Source organism: Bidens hawaiensis, unplaced genomic scaffold (genome assembly GCF_021521415.1).
Source record: "Bidens hawaiensis isolate Kalapana, Puna unplaced genomic scaffold, B.hawaiensis_p1.1 tig00419403_1, whole genome shotgun sequence".
In the NCBI taxonomy this organism is placed as follows: Eukaryota; Viridiplantae; Streptophyta; class Magnoliopsida; order Asterales; family Asteraceae; genus Bidens; species Bidens hawaiensis.
Window position 1 is genome coordinate 53921 of NW_027504850.1, and position 19980 is coordinate 73900.

The following is a 19980-nucleotide window of genomic DNA, read 5'->3' on the forward strand; positions in this document are numbered from 1 at the left end:
TTTTCTTTTATTACATAATCACATAATACTTTAGGCTAAACTTGAAAAGAATAATCTTTAAATAATAACCATGTTTCCTAACTGTTTTATTTGGGTTTCGTTAAAAAAAGGGTTCATATAATTATCCTAGCTATAAAAGCAAAACTAATGTTACAGTATGCTCAACTAGGTGGGCAGAAGTGGTCCTTTTGATTTAGTACGTGTTTATGTAAACTATGATATTAAATCGCATATATGTGTTGTTGTTTCTACGCCATGCATATGCTCTCTTTTTCGACAAAGGATTCGATTTTCCGATGAATTTTGTCATATGATTCCGGTGGCTGCGATAATGGATTACACCTTCGTCGTCTTAATTTTTCTTTTGTCTTAAGGTTGGATGGAGAGATGCAAACAAAATGATGAAATCTTTTTGTTTCGGTATAGGGTTTACAAATGCACGCCTTTGTTTAATGTAAAATCATCAATATATATATATATATATATTTGGTAAATTGCATTAATCTTTATGGGAAAAGGTTAACCGTCAAGTTTGCTTTTATATGAGGGGTAAGGTTAATATAAAAAACAATACTATTGTGAGAAGCATAATAATAAATGTACACCAATGGATCTAGGATCTAATGGTTGAAATTGATAGTTTCTTAAAATTATATAGTTTCATATTTACATGGTATAATGTCCTATGTAGGTGGTTTACTTTATTTTAAAACCTTCTTACCCTTCCGACCGGCACTATGCAGCGGCTCGGGGCAGCCGGTCTAGGGCTTGACATAAAATAATTCAGTTAGTGGCCGACATAAAATTAAAGTCTTTCGTATGTTATACACGAACGAAAAGAAATTTGAAGTTTTGGTGACAAATGTCCGCACCTTTTTTACTTCTTGGTTATTTTATAGTCATATCACATCATTGTTTGTTTTTTTATTTATTTTAAACCTAATTCTGATCTAAGTATATTTTTATGAAAAAAAAGTCATCAAGTAGATATTCAATACCGCGTTGTCATGTAATCACCATGGTTTCGGACTTTTGATCGCATGAATAATTCAAAGCCCTTAATTTCATGTATGAACGAACATCGTAATTTCAACTCAAATATACGTTGTTCTCTTCATAAATAATATTTTAATCTTGGTTTTTCTGCTATAATATAAAAAGATAAAATAAAATTGACCTTCTAAGAAGTGTATGATTGTAGTCGTAAAACACACGGACCCTTGTGTTCTGGAAGGAATACCTTGTAAATAAAGTCATGTAAATGTAATAAGTTTAAATACAATATTTTAAGAGTCCTAGTGTAGTTAATATGTTATTAAAACTGTTAGTGTAACTTCCTTTCACAACATAAAATAATTCCATATAAGATAGATAGATTTATAGGACACAAAAGCAAGTAGCAACGTTAAATCTTGAAATTTTGATTTACTTTAAATTAAAACTTGGGCCCAAGTAGACTTATGTTTTTTTATAGCTTCCTTCTATTTGCAATATAATTTATGCAGGGGAAATTTCTAAAGTGTTTATATTATATATATAGAGAGATTTCGTTTAAGTCTACAAATTAAGAGTTTTAGAAATTACCTCTTTATATACGAAGCCGCCACTTTTCTTTCTACTCACCCAACGTGTTTGTCTTCCAATTAAAAAATGGCAGCTGGCCCGGGACATGTTGTCGCATACGAGTTAATAAACAGGTCGTCCAGACGAGTTTGTAAACAAGTCGTCCCAACGAGTTGTTGAATAAAACAAGTCATTCTAGACGAGTTTTGTTGAACAAATAAGTTATCCCTTAAATTATTGATAACACGTGACGCCTACTTATAAGTCTTAAAAGACGTATTATGGATCCTAAAACTCACTTGAAATCTAATACATGTAATTTTGTGCTTTTAAAAAACCCGTATGAAGATTATTAATATGTTCAATTATAAACAAAAATTACTTTTTGGAAAAACAAAAGATTAAAACATGTTTTAAACCTTAGAAATATTAAACCGAACCTGACAATGGTTTGACAGATACAAACATGAAGGCCTCCAGATTTGGTTGACACCTAAGATTCACATCATGTGAGATTTGCTTAACATGCTTTTCTCTAGACTTAAGCAAACGTTCGAGCTTTATTTTCCAAAGCTCTTAGCTATAATTTTGACTTTTGGATATGCGTGTATCCAATTTCTCTTTGTATATATACAAAATTTATTTCTTATATTATTAACCAAGAATTCAAATTTTGTTTGTTTAATCCGCTAGATATAAAAGGAAGATTAATCAACACTAAATAGCTAGATTAGATTCAATCATTTTAAGTAAGTTAGATTTATAAAGGCTAGAAGATCACATGGTACGATAGTATTTAGAAATAATTATTCAATCATCTTAAATAAGAAAGGCTAGAAAATCAAATTCTACATCTCTATATTGATAAGCATCTAGTATATAGGACATGCATGTTGTGACGGGACTGTTAAACCCAACAAAAAATAGACGTAAGTACGTTGAACCACGCACGTAGGTTGAGAAGTGTTAACTCACAAAATTTAGGTCAGAACGTATAAGATTATCGTGAAAAAAGAATAACAAATTCGAGACGATAAAAACTAACAGGGTAAAGAGCTATCGAAAAAAATTCAAACAACACATTAAGAACACTCTCAGCACGTTCCCTATATATATGTGAGTGAGTTTTGTAAATTATATTATGAGTGGTTGTGATTAGAGTAGAGAGAAAATGCTATATGGAAAAGTTAAATTTGGGGTTTTACTTTTCACACCGCATAATTTTTTTAGTATTTTTGAATGGGCTTGTTAGTGAATTGAAGATAAAATATATAATAAAGTTATAAAAAAATATTTTTAATTGAAAATATGAGGAAAATATGGTTATTTTTAGAGTAATTATATGAATATGACAGGGAATAGTCTAAGAATACTCTAAGAGTTGTATTTTTATCAATAGGAAAATTGAATTTTAATAATCCCAACTTAATGCAGTTGGCTGATAATAATCCCAACTTTGAAAGTAGCTGTCACTGGTCCCAACTTTCACACTATTTATTTTCATTGGACCTCCGTTAAAAAAACTTAACGACGTTATGTTTTTTTTTTCCAAATTTCAAACTGATATTTTAGGGCTTTTGATCGGAATGAGAATACGAGTCGATTGATGTAAAACTTAACTCGAAACGACGCTTCAAACAGCTTGATTTTTGTTAATTAAAAGTTTAAACACCGAAATTGAAGCTTCATTTAGTCGTTTGGACTACCGTTTGGAAGTAAGTTTTACATCAATCGACTCGTATTCTCATTCCGATCAAAAGCCCTAAAATATCAGTTTGAAATTTGGAAAAAAACATAACATCGTTAAGTTTTTTTTAACGGAGGTCCAATGAAAATAAATAGTGTGAAAGTTGGGATCAGTGACAGCTACTTTCAAAGTTGGGATTATTATCAGCCAACTGCATTAAGTTGGGATTATTAAAATCCAATTTTCCTTATCAATAATTAAAAGGATCCAGAAAAGTAAAAGGTATTAATATTCTAAGGGAATAAAATGAAAATTTAACATACTTTAAAGAAAGAAAATGAATATTATGACATAAATAACCAATATGCACAGCCCATAAGGCATATAGTACAAACCAACATGTACAACTAATGCACACAAAATGAAAGGGTAGATGCGATAACCATTCTCAAAATACAATGTACAACAAAGAAAAACAAAAACCAAAGAAATAGTGATAATGTGAGTGTTGGTATGTATGATAAATAATGCATAAGAATGTGTATCCGTATAGATACAAAAATAAGCATAACTATGTATCCATTATAGTCGATTGTGCATTAACATATAAAAAAATTAGGTTGAACCCAAAATTTCCAATCTCTCTCTCTCTTTATATATATATATATATAGGGGTGGATTATTGTACAATAATCAGTTATCGTACATTAGGTACGCGAGCTTTATGAACGTCGATTTAATTTTTGCGCGGTAGCATAATCGTAAATAACCTAAATCTAATTCTACAATCTAATTCATCAATTGATTCATCAGACGATCATCCATATCAATATAATTCAATCGTCGATCCATAACAAACTAATCTACAGATTGACATCAAACTAAATTGAGTTATCTAAACCTAAAAAATGTTCGTTACATGCGAATAAACTTCAAACACAATGGGTTAATTTTCTTTTGCAATTAAACAAACGATTTGTTGTTTTTCTTCAATTTTTCGCCTAATCATACAAATTTGAGCCTTCAATTTTACAGTTGCAACTTATTTTGGATGTTAAACAAAACTGAAGACACTGTACAATTAAACGTTCTGACAAAAGACGAACACCTTTAAACGTTCAAGTTTAGAAGTTCTGTACCAAAACTTTTGAAGTTCTAACAAAAATGTTTAGAAGTTCTAACAAAAACATCAATCGATTGTGGAATTTCAGAAATAACGCACTCAATCGAGCTGTGATTAGGGTTCAAAAATATTATGTTAAACATTCTGAAACAAAACTGAAGACCTTTAAACGTTCTGGCCAAAAAATAACATCTTTAAACGTTCTAATACGTTCGCAGATGTTCTGGGTGTTAAAAAAATGAACATCTTTAAACATTCTAATACGTTCTAAGAAGTTCAGGTTGTTTAAAAAAGTTTAGAAGTTATGATAAAGTTTAGAAGTTCTAAGAAGTTCTGGTTGTTCAAAAAGGTTTAGAAATTCTGATAAAGTTTAGAAGTTCTAAGAAGTTCTCCGGGTGTTCAGAACTTCTAAAATTAACAAAAAAAATTAAACACCTGTAAACATGAAATTGAACACTGAAATCACTTCATATAATCTCATAATCATCAAACAATCGTCAATCGACCGTTAATTTGATCATTGATTCGATCATATAAAGAAAATATGGCATGTTTGCAACTGGGTTTCTGCAAAACTCAAAATTGATCAATTGAAACTTCAAATTGATGATTAATTGGACCAATTTCAAATTTTAATTGATCAATTAGTGCAACAATTTCAATTTCAATTGGTCAATTTTATCAACTAACTTGTGAAAAAGGCGTGACGAGGAAGATGGTGTTCACGACGGTACCTCGATGGTCGTGTCGGTGGATGCAATCATTGGACGTTGACGGTGAAGGTGTACGGAATCGATGGAGCAGTGGATTAGAGTTGATGGGAGCAGAGGATTAGAGCAGTTGAGCATTGGACGGTTGCGTGTTTTTGTAATCGATGGTGTAGAAATTCGCGTACCTATTGTAGGATGAAGGATTATTTTATTGGATCCTTTATCTATCCATCTATATATATATATATATATATAGAAAATGGTTAAAATAAAAAGACATAGTTTTGTAGGAATAGTAGGAATGACATAAAATTTAGAGTTAGTAAACTATGTAGCCTAAATCCTAGATCTTAGGAAATTATTTGGTAGTTTAAAAACTACTAATCTCAACCACTAAACCATAGATCTAAGAGCTTGGATTTATTCTTACTCTTCATAGGAAACTATTTCTTTTTAATTATAACCCACCCCTATATATATATATATATAGAAAATGGTTCAAATAAAAACAATTGTTTTGTGATAAGTGTGAGAAGACTTTAAAATAAAATACACCACCTAAATAAGACACTATACTATGTAAATAGGAAACTATACAACTTTTAGAAATTACCAATCTAAACCACTAGATCCTAGATCCAAGGGTCTACATCTATTCTTATGCTTCTCACAAAACTATTGTGTTTTACGTTAACCCTACCATACACACACACACACACACACTTGTCAGGACCGTGTGCTTCGTGAGAACAAAAATATTGGACAAGAACACACGAAACATAAATATGAAGACCCCTAAATGTAGCCCGTGGAATCAACTAAAAATTGTAAATTTGCTAAAATAATAAAGAATAAAAGATCAAATTAAACTCAAAAGATTTCCAATTCATTAACAAGAATAATCAGTATGTACAATGGATATGTTAGGGTTCGAAGGAATGCCGGATCTAAATACAATGTGCTCATGTGAAAAGTGTTTTAGGTTAGAGGTGTTACATCAATGTGACCTAAATTTTCTATTTATAGGCCCACCTAGCATTGATTCTAGAAACCCTAATAATTTATTAGGTCTTTAAGCAGAGTTCTTCAATATGAGTAGGGCTCCTAAGACCTTGTAATCTTCGAGTGTGCTCGGGACTTTACCTTGAGCATACCAATACTTAGAATATATATATATATATTTTTTTTTTCAAATATTCATCTCAAGCAAGCTTCATCTTCACAAGCACAACAGCTTCTACGAGCATGAATGTTCTTGCTCGAATATCTTAAGTCTTCACTTAGATTTATTTAAACATTCTAAGTTGTAGGTCCCTTGACCGCATGTAACAACAAAACAACTATTACTAGTTATCTTGGATCAACCTCTACACTAGTTAGCGGAAATAACTAATGAGGACCGAGATCTCGGATCTTGTTTGTGTGAGTTTATTGCCGTGAGAGAGAGAGAGAGAGAGAGAGAGAGAAGAGAGAGTTTGTGAGTTTAGAAGATAAGGTTTTGTAAAAGGTTATGTGTGTATGAGTTACACACACTATATATAATGTGTGTGCTCATACACTATGTATTCATTATGAACAGCCCAATGGGCTCAAATACAAATGGCCCCAAACATAAAAAAGATAAGTTTAACAAGCTAACAAATACCCAAACATTACAATATGTACAAATACGAAAGACTAATCTAAAAATAGGCCTTACAATCTCCCTTTAGTCTTTGGTATTTATCTTGTTAGCTCCCATCATCACCCGCACTCGAACTCGTACTCGAAGATATCGTCTTTATCGTTGAAAGGTTGATGTTCAACAAGTAGACGAACAAACTTGTTGAATTTTCCGACAATTGTGTCCGTATTGTCAAGACGGACATCTTCGACAGTACACAGAGGTGACATGACAAGCTTCTTCAGGTCACTTAGTCCAAAACCTACTAGTTCGTGTTCATCGAAGAACCGCAGTTCGTGAGTGCGATCACAATGAATTATGACTTCACCATGAATGTTGTCAAACTCCCAAGCAGTGAAGTCAAAGAGAAAATCTTCATCGAAGGGCATGCCGTGAAAAATTGGTTCACCATGATCGTCTGCCATCTTGCATCTTCGACTCTTGACAGCTTGTTGGTGAATGGATTTATCTTCTTTGACTTGTAGGACCTACCTGGATTGATAGCGAACTTCGGGTAGTTGTTCTTCCACTCGTGCTTCAGGAAACTGTAAGGCCCCGTTACCGGTGCCTCACATTTAGACGTTGGATTTACTCATAAACACAGTTCTAAATATCAGAGTTAATTAAAACTTTACACGGAATATAGAACTTTCAATAACATAACAATAATAAACCATGAATTGTCTTAAAACATTCTTGTCTTTCAAATTTAAACAATAAGTATAAAACATCATTAGTCTTCAGATGCCAGACTCTTATTCTTCTGCCATGTGTCCCCGCTCAAGCTAGCTGTCTCATTATACTCACCTGCGTGCATACTAAAAGTCAGCTACGCTGAGCGAGTTCTAGTTAATCATATATCATATAATACATACTCTTACCTTCAATCATGCATCCGAAGATACATAATGATTACTTCACTAACTTACTTTCATTACATAATTTCATACATACGTTCATAATTTATTACTTTCATACTATATAATTGTTGGTGCATAATGTCAGTAGTTCATAGTCTAGTGTCTGTAATCGAGTCTGTAATGATTAATTATGTTTTATATGTCTTAAGCGAAGTTACTAACAAGTTCGCTGTTTAGGCGAACTTGTTAGTCAAGCGAAGTTATGGACAACTTCGCCTGAACATGCCAGGCGAAGTTGTCGTGTATTTATATAGGTTACGGCTTAGCTTAGAAAAGTAGTTCGTGTGATCATTATCGAAGTTACGAGAGCTGTAACGTGAGGACGAGAGTTCGTGTCTGTAATAGTGATATTGTATCACGTGTTTTGGTTATAATATAACGTGTTTGTTTATCGTATCGTGTTTGATCCATTCGTGTCTTCTACGCTCGTAACGACCTACGCAGGGATTCCGCACCTACGTAGATCGAGATATCCCGTGCAGATCCATCCAGGGAACCTACAATTGGTATCAGAGCTTCGGCTCGATTGTGTAGTTCGGGATATTCACGCGGGTGTAGAAATCGTCCCGTTTCGACTATTCACGGGACGTGTTTTCTGTGTTTTTGTGTCATTCTTACCTCCTACCATCGTATTTAACCCTTTACACCGTCAAAAACCTCGAAAAACCTAGAAATCAGATCTGCATAAACTTAGGTGTTCATCAGGCGAAGTTGCCGTCACTGTTCGTAGGGTTTCGGCGAAGATATAAGGTTAAGCGAAGTTATCCACAACTTCGCCTACCTTCTCAAGTTCGCCTAACTCAAGCGAAGTTCTCTACAACCTCGCCTACTTCCTAAGTTCGCTTACCCTAAGCGAAGTTACACTCAACTTCGCCAAGTCACGCGAATTTAAGAAAGATCCAGCGAAGTTAAGTCTAAGCGAAGTTATCCGTAACTTCGCCTACAGTACTTTTCAGAAGAATTTTTTTTTTTGATTTTTTCGGGTTTCTTAGTTTTCGAGAAAGATGTCATCAATTAACATCTATGAGTTAGTAAAGATGGAAGTAGAAGCAGGCTCAGCTACAAAAGCACCAAGGTTGCTGAAGGGAACCGATTTCGTTGCATGGAAGGATCGGTTCGAACAATATGTCAAGTACCAGGATGCAAAGATGTGGGTATCATCCAGGATGGTTATATTCCACCAACTATGGAGTACGAAGGTCGTGATCAGATCAAGAAGTACAGCAAAATGGAAGATGAAGAGAAAAAGATGTATGAGGCCGAGAGCAAGGCTCATGCTGCTATCACTATGGCTCTTCCACAAGAGATCCTTCATACGTTTAGAAAGTACAAGACAGCAAGAGAGCTTTGGGAAGCTCTTGAGAACCGGTTTGAAGGAAATGTGGGAATCCGTGCTTCGAAGATCAAATTGCTCAAAACCCAGTTCTCAGTCTTCAAATATTTGAAGAATGAATCTCTAGATGATATCATCACCCGATATTATCATCTGATGACTGAACTGAGCAACTATTCAATTTCTTACCGAGAAGAAGAAATAGTTGAGAAGCTTCTTGATGCTCTCCCACCAAAATGGGAGATGTACACGGTACTGATGAGGGAAGACAAAGACTTTCCCCAATATGATCTGGAAACGGCAGTCAACAAGCTCCGAACCTTTGAGCTTAACATGGTTAGAAAGGAGACACCTACGGATCAGGTTCAAGATCCAGGTATGTATGGTGCTAAAGTCAACTCTAGTTCAGGTTCGAAGACTGAATCAGCTGCCTACTACTCGAAGGGAGAGTCGGGTGCCAACTCATCACATGAGGGGCATGTGTCAGTCAACACGAATGGTGATGTTTGCTTTGTAGTAGGTGGATCTAGTGCTTCTAAACCGCAAGCAAGCAAGAGTAGTTGCTCTCCAAGTATTCCTAGCAACAACTACTCTAAGATGCCTATGAGTGTCAAATCTGCTAAAGAGCAGTTTGCTCTCTATGCTTCTTTTATTGCTTCCTATGAGAACTACATTCAGGGGAAGATTGTTGATCCAGCTATGTTGGATGAAGACTATGACCAGATTGATGCTGATGATCTGGAAGAAGTGGATCTGCAATGGCAGATGGCTATGATCGTGAGAAGAGTGAAACGGTTTATGAAAAAGACCGAAAGAAAGTTTGTCGGTGGAAGGCCAGGGTTTGACAAGACGAAGGTAAGATGCTACAACTGTCAGCAAAACGGCCACTTTGCTAAGGAGTGCAGAAATGAGCGTGTAGAACGTGGTCAAGGCAAGTCTACACAGCATAATGGGGGTAGTAAAGATTATAGTGCCATGATTTCCAGAGAAGATGGTGAATATTACTGGAACCTGCATTCTGAAGAAACTTTCGAACAGGCCAATTTGGCGAATGTTGAAACTGCAGGAAGTGAGAAGGCTACAGGAGAAGAAAAAGCTTTCATGGCAGATGTTAAAGACCAGCTCTCCGAGGTATGTTCTAAACCTACTTGTTCTAAATGTGAAAACTTGTCTGAGCAATTAGCAACTATAACTGATCAGTATGTTGGTTTGGATGCTGAGTTTAAAACTTTAAAAGAAGATCATCACTTTACTAAAGCAAGAGAAAATAGATATAAAGTTAAAATAAAAGCTTGTGAAAAGGATATTAAAAGTCTAAAAGCAAAACTTGCTGAAAAAATACAAGTGATTGATCTAAGCTATGAAGTTTTGGAAGAAAAAACCAAGCTAATAGCTGAAAGAGAAAAACAGATTGCTGATCACCAGGTGAAAGTGGTGGAACTGAATAGAAAACTTGAGCAGTTCAGAAATTCCTCTGCTATTCTTGATCACCTTGTTAGTGATCAAGGTTCCTCTGTTAAGAGGGGAGGAATTGGTTATCATGAGGTTCCACCACCTTATAATCACAATTACACTTTTAATCCTAGTGTTCAGAAATCTGTTGACTTTGAGGTTGTTCAGACAGTTCCAATTAAAGTAACTAGTAAAGAACCAGATGTTAGTAGAGGCGAAACAAGTTCGCCTGTTTCAAGTGTTAAAATTTCTGATCCGAGTCCAGTCTCATCAAGTTCGGATAAGTCATCCGAGCCTGGTAAGGCAAAAGAGGAGGCGGTATTGCCAGATAGTGGAGAGAAAGATAAAACAACTAAAAAGAGTTCTCCGCTAAACCCGTATGTCCCACCTTATGTGAGACAAACGGGCGGTAATAATGCCTCGACATCTAAAACACCTGTTGATAAAAAGGTTGAACATAGGTGTTGTTTTAGGTGTAATCAATTAGGGCACCTAGTTGCAGATTGCCCTCTGAAGCAGAGATTCAGAGGTGTGAGGCCTACTAAAACTAAGAATAAGTCTAATGGTAATCATAATACTAGTAAAAATGAAAACCATTCAAAATTCAGAAATGTGACTAATTCAGGTTTTCAAAGAAACCAATCTTAGTTTTACACTGCTAATAACCAAACCACAAGCTATAATTCTTTTAATTCACAAAGGTTTGGAAGGCCTCACAATCAATCTACAAGGAGGTATACTAATAGGACTTACAGGAATTATACAGAGACTAACTTTGGAAAGCCAAGGTTCGGGATGTATAGATCCAAGACCAATTGGTCTTGGGTCCCTAGATTCTAATCTTTTGCTTTTATCGTGCAGGAACAGTTGAACAGGGCTGCAAACAACCTATGGGTTGTGGATAGCGGCTGTTCCCGGCACATGACGGGTAACAAAAACTTGTTACACGATTTGAAACCTGTTCAAGGAGGGAGAGTGAGCTTTGCTGGAGAAAGTGGAGGCAAGATTACAGGAATGGGAACGGTGTCTAATGGAAAGATGACTCTAGAAAAAGTAAACTTTGTCGAAGAATTGAAGCATAATCTGCTGAGTGTGTCGCAGATCTGTGATAAGGAGTACACCGTACATTTTACAAAGAATAAGGCGATTGTGTTACATCTTGGTTTTCAGATACCAGAGGAGTGGATTGTGATGAAGGCTCCACGTGAGAGGAATACGTATATTATGGATATGAGGTCGACTGAAATGGCCACGGAAGAATCATGCCTTATGACAAAAGCGAGCGAATCGGAGTCCGAATTGTGGCATAGGAGAATGGGGCACATTCATCTTCGGAAGATGAACCACATTGTCAAGAATGGACTTGTGCTGGGCGTTCCCTTGAAAAGTTTCAACTTTGAAGACAAATGTCTAGCGTGCAAGAAGGGAAAGCAGCACAAGAAATCCCATCACACCAAGAAGGTCAATTCTATTGTCAGTACTCCAGAATTGCTTCACATGGATCTCTTCGGTCCCGTGAATGCAAAAAGTCTAGGAGGTACTTCTTATTGCTTGGTGATCACTGATGATTACTCACGATATTCGTGGGTATATTTCCTGAAATCAAAAGATGAAACGGCTCAGATGGTGAAGAATTTGATTACCAAAGTTGAGAACGTTATGGATAAAAGGGTTAAGTTCATCAGGAGTGACAATGGAACTGAGTTCAAAAATTTTGAGATGGAGATCTTCTGCCTTCAGAAAGGGATTGAACACCAATACAGCGCTCCGTATACACCGCAACAGAATGGAGTGGCTGAAAGGAAGAATATAACGTTAATTGAAGGAGCCAGAACTATGCTGGCTGATTCGAAGCTGCCTGTGGTGTTTTGGGCTGAAGCTGTTGCTAGAGCCTGCTATATCCTTAATAGAGTCTTGACTGTTAAAAGACTTAATAAAACGTGTTATGAGCTTATGCATGGGAGGAAGCCCAACTTGAGTGGTCTTGAACCATTCGGGTCCCCTTGTTCGATTTTAAAGACAAATTCTAAATTTGGTGAAGTAGCCGATGAAGGAATCTTAGTCGGTTATGTTGTTGGGACTCCCAACAGACGTGTCTTTAATACATCGACCAGCAAGGTTGAGGTGGTGTGTAACACCGATATCACAAGTTACAAACCGCCAAAACCAAGCAACGGACCTGCTGAGTTTTTCGACTATGATAGACTTTTTAAGTCTTTTAACATACCGTATTTGGATAGTGCAGAAGAAGAAGAGAGAGTTGCTACGAAGATGATCCTTGATGAGGAAGAAAATCTAGTGCAAAGACAGCTGTTTGATAAATGTCAATCTTCCTCATCAAATGCTATCGATACCCCTGCTGCCTTGACTGAAGAAGAATTTTTCAATCCGTTTCACTCTCAGCAAGAAACAACCATTGACGAGCTCTCTTCTAACTTGGAAGACAATTTGCATGTCGGTTCTGTTCCGACCACGAGAATTCATAAAGATCACCCTTTGGAGAATGTGATTGGTGATGTGTCCTCCGGTGTACAAACAAGACGTAGCTTGAATGAGCACACCTGTGTTTACACAAGCATTAAGGAGACAGGCATAATCAACGAATGCTTGTACACCTGCTTTATCAGCCAGATTGAACCAAAGAATTACCAAATGGCTCTAAAGGACAGCTCGTGGGTCGAGGCCATGCAAGAAGAGCTGGCTCAATTCAAGAAAATGGAAGTTTGGACTTTGGTTGAAAAACCAAAGAATGTGCATGCGATAGGCACAAAATGGGTTTTTAAGTGCAAGAGAGATGAGAAAGGGATTATTATAAGAAACAAGGCGAGGCTAGTCGTTAAAGGTTTTAATCAACAAGAGGGGATTGATTATAATGAAGTGTTCGCTCATGTGGCAAGATTGGAAGCCATTAGATTGTTTTTGGCATTTGCTGCTTATAAGAAGATGAAGGTATTTCAGTTAGACGTGAAAAGTGCGTTCATAAATGGGAAAGTTGATGAGGTTGTGTACGTTGAGCAACCTCCGGGTTTTCCTGACCCAGACTTTCCTGATCACGTGTACAAGCTAAGTAAGGCGTTGTATGGACTACATCAGGCACCTCGTGCCTGGTACTCAACTTTATCCGATTACTTGCTTGAAAATGGGTTTGAAAGAGGGAAGATAGATAGCACGTTGTTCTTCAAGAGAGAAGGAAGCGACTTCCTGCTGGTGCAAGTCTACGTGGATGACATTATCTTTGCTGCATCAAAAGTCTCAATGTGTCAGCAGTTTGAGGCCGTCATGAAGAAAAGGTTTGAAATGAGTGCTATGGGTGAACTAACTTTCTTTTTAGGATTGCAGGTTGATCAGAAGAAGGATGGGATGTTCATTCATCAGACCAAGTATGTCCATGATGTGCTCAAACGTTTCAAGATGGAGGACAGCACTCCATTTGATACTCCAATCTGCGTCAACCATAAGTTGGGTGCTGAGACAGACAATGACGCAGATGTGGACCCAACTCAGTATCGGGCTATTATAGGTTCTTTAATGTACTTAACTGCTTCTAGGCCTGATATTATGTTTGCAGTTTGTCTTTGTGCTCGTTTTCAGGCAAACCCAAAGGAATCTCACATGAAGGGTGTGAAGAGGATCTTGCGGTATCTCAAAGGCAAACCGAAGCTGGGGTTGTGGTACGCAAAAGGAGGAGACTTGGAGTTGGTCGCTTACACAGATTCTGATTATGGAGGGTGCAATCAGAGTCGGAAGTCAACAACTGGAGGATGTCAGTTTCTTGGTGGCAGATTGGTGTCGTGGCAATGCAAGAAGCAGACTTCAGTCGCCATTTCAACATGTGAGGCAGAATACATGGCAGCATCCAACTGCTGCTCCCAGGTTCTGTGGATTCAACAACAGTTACGCGACTATGGTCTGAATTTCTCATTTACTCCAATTTATATTGATAACACTGCTGCGATCTCAGTAACTAATAATCCCGTAAAACATAGTAAAACTAAACATATTGACATACGTCATCATTTTATACGGGATTGTGCTGAGAAGAAACTGATTGTGCTTGAAAAGGCGAAGTTGTTAAACAGGCGAACTTCTGAGTCGACAGTCGTTGCAACTGCAGGGTTATCAGGTATGATACCACCTGCGGTTACGCCTGCTTCTGATGTCCCGGTTACATTTGAAATCCCTCCTCAGTACACTCAAGATATATCACATATGAGGTTCGATTTCGATGCAACTCTATCAGACTCGGAAAGAATAGCTGCACTTGAACGGGTCGTGGCAGAACAATCAAGGGTGAATCTTATCCAGACCCAGGCTATTCAGCGCCTAGTAACAGAGAATCAGCTGCAGTCGTCCCTACTGGTTGAACATGGAAAAATTATAGATGCTATGAATGAGTTCTTGGCATCTCAGGGGGAGACGAGCTGTAAAGGCGACGAGCTCAGGACAAAGAAGAAGAATGACAGAGACGATGATCCCAATGCATCGAAAGGTGCAGGTGGTGAGTTGCCAAGAACTACTCAAGCTCTTGGGACTTCCACAGCTCAAGGGGAGTCTGCAGGTGTAGCTGGCGGTTCTGGTGGTGAATGAGGTGGTGATGGTAGATGACGAGGAGATGGGAGATGATGTGATCGATGCCTTGAAGGAGTTGGATGATGATATGTTGGATGATGAATTTATGTGTGAAGATGATGTTCTACCAGTCGAAGAGATTGAAAAGATTGGTGCAGAAATTGTGATAGAAGATGATGTTGAAGAAGGTGAAATAGTTGAGGAGAATGTTGAACACGAGATCCCTGAAGTTGAAAAGTCAGATGTATGTCAAGATACAGTAGATGATGATACAGAATGGGAGGAGCAGCCTAGATGGAAGGAAGGCTATGCTCATTGGTTTATCAAAACTAAGAAGCCTGCTGTTCCAACCATGTTCAAGAAAAGTTATAATATCAAAGGCTATGCTGAATCAAAGAAAGGAATTATCTGTTGGCAATATGATGAACAGTTAAAAGTGTTCGTGGTGAAAAGATATGATGGGATCCAATACTTTAAGAGGACGTTGAGATCTCTCAATACATTGCCTGAATGTGAGGTGAAGGATTTGGCTAGATTGGGGTTGATTAATAGAAGCGACGACAACATGGCCAGAGTTATTGGGAAGATCGTGTGGAAAGAAAGTATTAAAGAAAAGAAGTTTGAGTTATTAAAGCCACAGAAGGGAAAGCTAGTGGAAGATATGGAAAGAGGAATGAGAGCAGATGGCAAGCCATGGATGGTAATGAAGTACAAACCGATTCGATGCATGAAAGAGGTTCCAATGAAGACTATGCCTCAAGATGTGTTGAAAGATCTTAAATGGTGGTATGTTGATTGCCAGACTGCTGAAGCCGTGATGGAAGACGAAGACGAACAAGAAGTGCTAAGAGTGTATGATCCGACGCATCTTGTTAATTTATCGAAAGCTGATCTGCAGGTGTTAAATGAAAAGAAGATATTTTATATTCCTGCTTGGAAAGACGAAGCGAGGAAATATCAGCGAGTAGTCACGGTATGAGTGAGAGAAGGAGTACATGCATGAAGACCAAGAGATTGAAGATTACAAGACACGTGCTTGAAGATCAAGACATGAAGCTACTGCCAAGGGGGAGTCTGTTGGTGCATAATGTCAGTAGTTCATAGTCTAGTGTCTGTAATCGAGTCTGTAATGATTAATTATGTTTTATATGTCTTAAGCGAAGTTACTAACAAGTTCGCTGTTTAGGCGAACTTGTTAGTCAAGCGAAGTTATGGACAACTTCGCCTGAACATGCCAGGCGAAGTTGTCGTGTATTTATATAGGTTACGGCTTAGCTTAGAAAAGTAGTTCGTGTGATCATTATCGAAGTTACGAGAGCTGTAACGTGAGGACGAGAGTCCGTGTCTGTAATAGTGATATTGTATCACGTGTTTTGGTTATAATATAACGTGTTTGTTTATCGTATCGTGTTTGATCTATTCGTGTCTTCTACGCTCGTAACGACCTACGCAGGGATTCCGCACCTACGTAGATCGAGATATCCCGTGCAGATCCATCCAGGGAACCTACAATAATTACTGTTCATTCTATCTCAGATATTATTAGGGTCTGATCCCTCTTCCTTTGTCTATCTCAGATATTATTAGGGTCTGATCCCTTTCTTGTCTATCTCAGATATTATTAGGGTCTGATCCCTCTTTCCTTTGTCTATCTAAGATATTTTAGGGTCTGATCGCTTTCTTGTCTATCTCAGATATTATTAGGGTCTGATCCCTTTCTTGTCTATCTCAGATATTATTAGGGTCTGATCCCTCTTTCCTTTGTCTATCTAAGATATTTTAGGGTCTGATCGCTTTCTTGTCTATCTCAGATATTATTAGGGTCTGATCCCTTTCTTCTCTATCTGAGATATTATTAGGGTCTGATCCCTTACTTCTTCATCTTCGTACATACTGTCTTTACCTACCTGTAATATACATACACTTTCTTTTATCATTCATACATACTCATCCGTTATACATATATCTAACATACACATTCAGCTATCATATACATACCTCCCTTGTCAATACGTGCAATATCCGAAGATCGTTCACGTACCGACAAGCTTTCATTCACATTCAAAATATACATACATAAATAACATATAATCATACATGGCATATATTTACCATTTAAGGTAAGTGTATCAACTATCACATCGAGTATGCACACAGCCCCGAAAACATAACAAGGAAATGGGGCTAGAAACTCACCCGGATCCGGTTACGCTCAGAGCCAATAGTAATCCATTTCTTTAATTGTGCACGACTAACTGTTAAATATATATATTTGTTAATTAACCGTATAATTAATTAAGTCTATATTCTATTTAACCAACGTATTCTTCTAGGTTAGGCTTGTTTTTTAGTTCATGATGATGGACTAGTTTGCTTTAGATAGGATATGGTCTTAGCACTTGTGGACTTTGTTAAGTCATGCCTAACTGTCCATTAAGGCATCTGGGCCCAACTGGGTTCAGACCCAAACCAAACAGACAATTGTGTGGCCGAGAAATCAAAAGAGAACCCATGTTTGACCGAGAAATCTGGTTTGACCGAGAACTCAGTGGTTGCACGTGACTGAGAACTCAACAGAGAGCATCAGGATCAAGAACTCTTAACAGAGAACCCAGGTCTGATGCTTTCGACCTACTTGTCCATCTTTTCATTTCTATCATATATCAAAAGGGTATTTCATTAATTATACATCTATTATGGTATTATTTTTAACCCTTAATGTTTCCTTAACCACGTTCGGCCAAATCATGACCCGTGTAACCATAAAGCTTGGACCTTTATGGTTTAAAACATTCTAAGGCTAGATATAGGGTTTATTTCATGAACCGTTCATAACCATAAGTTCGTTAAGTCCATCTTAATCCTCAAGTTTGCAAATTTATGGCATAGCTATACTCGATTTACTATCCTACTAAGTTTCATGCAAAACCGACTTCGTTTACCCGTCCTTTTCACAAACCGAACATTACTCGCTTTACCCGAAATGAACCAACTAACCCGTTTATTATCAAGTTCATTACTTTATCAATAATCATGACCCGATCTATCATCCTACCAATTTTCATGTAAATCCGTTCATGAAAAGTAAGCCTTTTTAACAAAAACGTACCTTTGAGGTTTTTGTCTGAAATCACTCGAGAGGCTCAAAACCATATCAAACAAACTCCTATTTGAGTGATACAAGCGGCCACGGAACCGTTTGTTGTCCCGATATACAAACCCATTAGCTCACCTTTGCTGGAAACAGCTGCTACAGTCGCCGGAATCTTCATTTTTTGAGCTGCTACGGTTTTGCTGATAAAATCCGGACTTCCTGACCTCTGATAGAAGATATAATCAGTGAAAATCTTCATTTATATACTATGAACACTCAGATAAAATTTGAGACTGATTCGACGGCTAGATCTCCGACAATCTCTGTGTCTTTGTGGGTGGTTTTCTCAAAAACGGGAATTGAAGAAGTGTGTGTTTTTGATGGTGTAGGCTATGGTGTAGAGATGTATGAAAATGGAAAGGATTAGGGGGGTATTTATACTCCCTTAAGCCCATGGACCTTAGGCCCATCTTTCTTTTTTGGTCCATAATTGATTACATCTAATTAGCCTACTTATCCTTTCATCTTTATTATTTCACTATTTTTTTTTCTATTTTTTTCTATTAACTCCATTAAACTTTTCCATCTTAAATAAATAATATATTAATTATTTATTCTTAGAAATTTCAGAATGTTATAGAAACGCTTGAACCATGACTCCAGTGTGTCTTTATCATCATCTCGACCTACGGTTTTTTTTGAAGTAATTCATGTCGAGGACTAACAAACTGCGCATATCTTTATATGTGAGATACGTCAGACTGCCATTCGCACGTCGAATAGCCCAACTTTTGCTATCCTTATGCCACTTTGCATAGAGGATTGCATTTGAGTCATGGTACAGCTTTGATCTCTGCATTTGGCTAGCTATCCTGCTCATGCTTTAATACTAAACAAACTTTGAAGACTTTCTTTTTGCAGGCTTAGCAGCAGGAGTGACAACAAGTTTTTCAACAACAGGCTTCACATTCACCCTTTCCGGTGTTTCTGGAACGGGTAAATAGTTTGTTCCATCATCACCATCGTCATTTATTTCCACGGCTTCCTTGACTGGTGACTCGGTACCTGCTGCAGAACAAATGTTAAAAAGAGAGGCAATTTCAGGCTCAATCGCAACATTCGTTTCACGTGTCTTATTTGCTTCACTTGGCGGTTCCTCCTCATCCGCCTTATTTTCTGTAGTGGAATCACCATTACCACTATCATCAACATTACCACCATCACTACCACGAGGATCATCAAAACTATCATACTCGTGATCATCATCGTCATCATTTTTGTCCTCCTCCTTGAGCTCTGACCCTTTCGGCATCAGTGACCAGATTAGCAAGAGCGGTTTTTCGTCTGTTGCTCTGCTCGGTCCTTGGCGCATTTACACGTAGAAACCCATGAAAGGTATCCATGAGATGCATTCTCAAGTTTCCCACATCTTCATATGTTAACCGCATTACCTCCATAACTGCTAGGTAGCGGTTCATCAATGATTCATTTATGAGACCTTGAGAGTCTCGTTGATCCTCCATTTCGCCTTCTAGCTGCTCAATCATGTGACGTAACTTCACACTCACCCATCAACCTATCAACATCCCTGTTGTTTCCACATTCCAATAAACCAACTCTTGAGTCTAGTCGCTCAAACTCAATCCAAACTTTATCAAGTGTAGAGTCAAGTTCCCTCCTAAAGTTGCTTGCATAGTTAGAGGAGGAGGGAAGATCAGTCTTCAGCTTGGATACTCTTGATTCGATTCTTTCTAGCCCATCATATTGATCGTCATTTCTCAATGAGTTACGATTGATCAACTCTTCTTGATTGTTGATTTTATGTTGCAACGTATCAATCCACTCCTTTTAAATTGTAATTCGGGC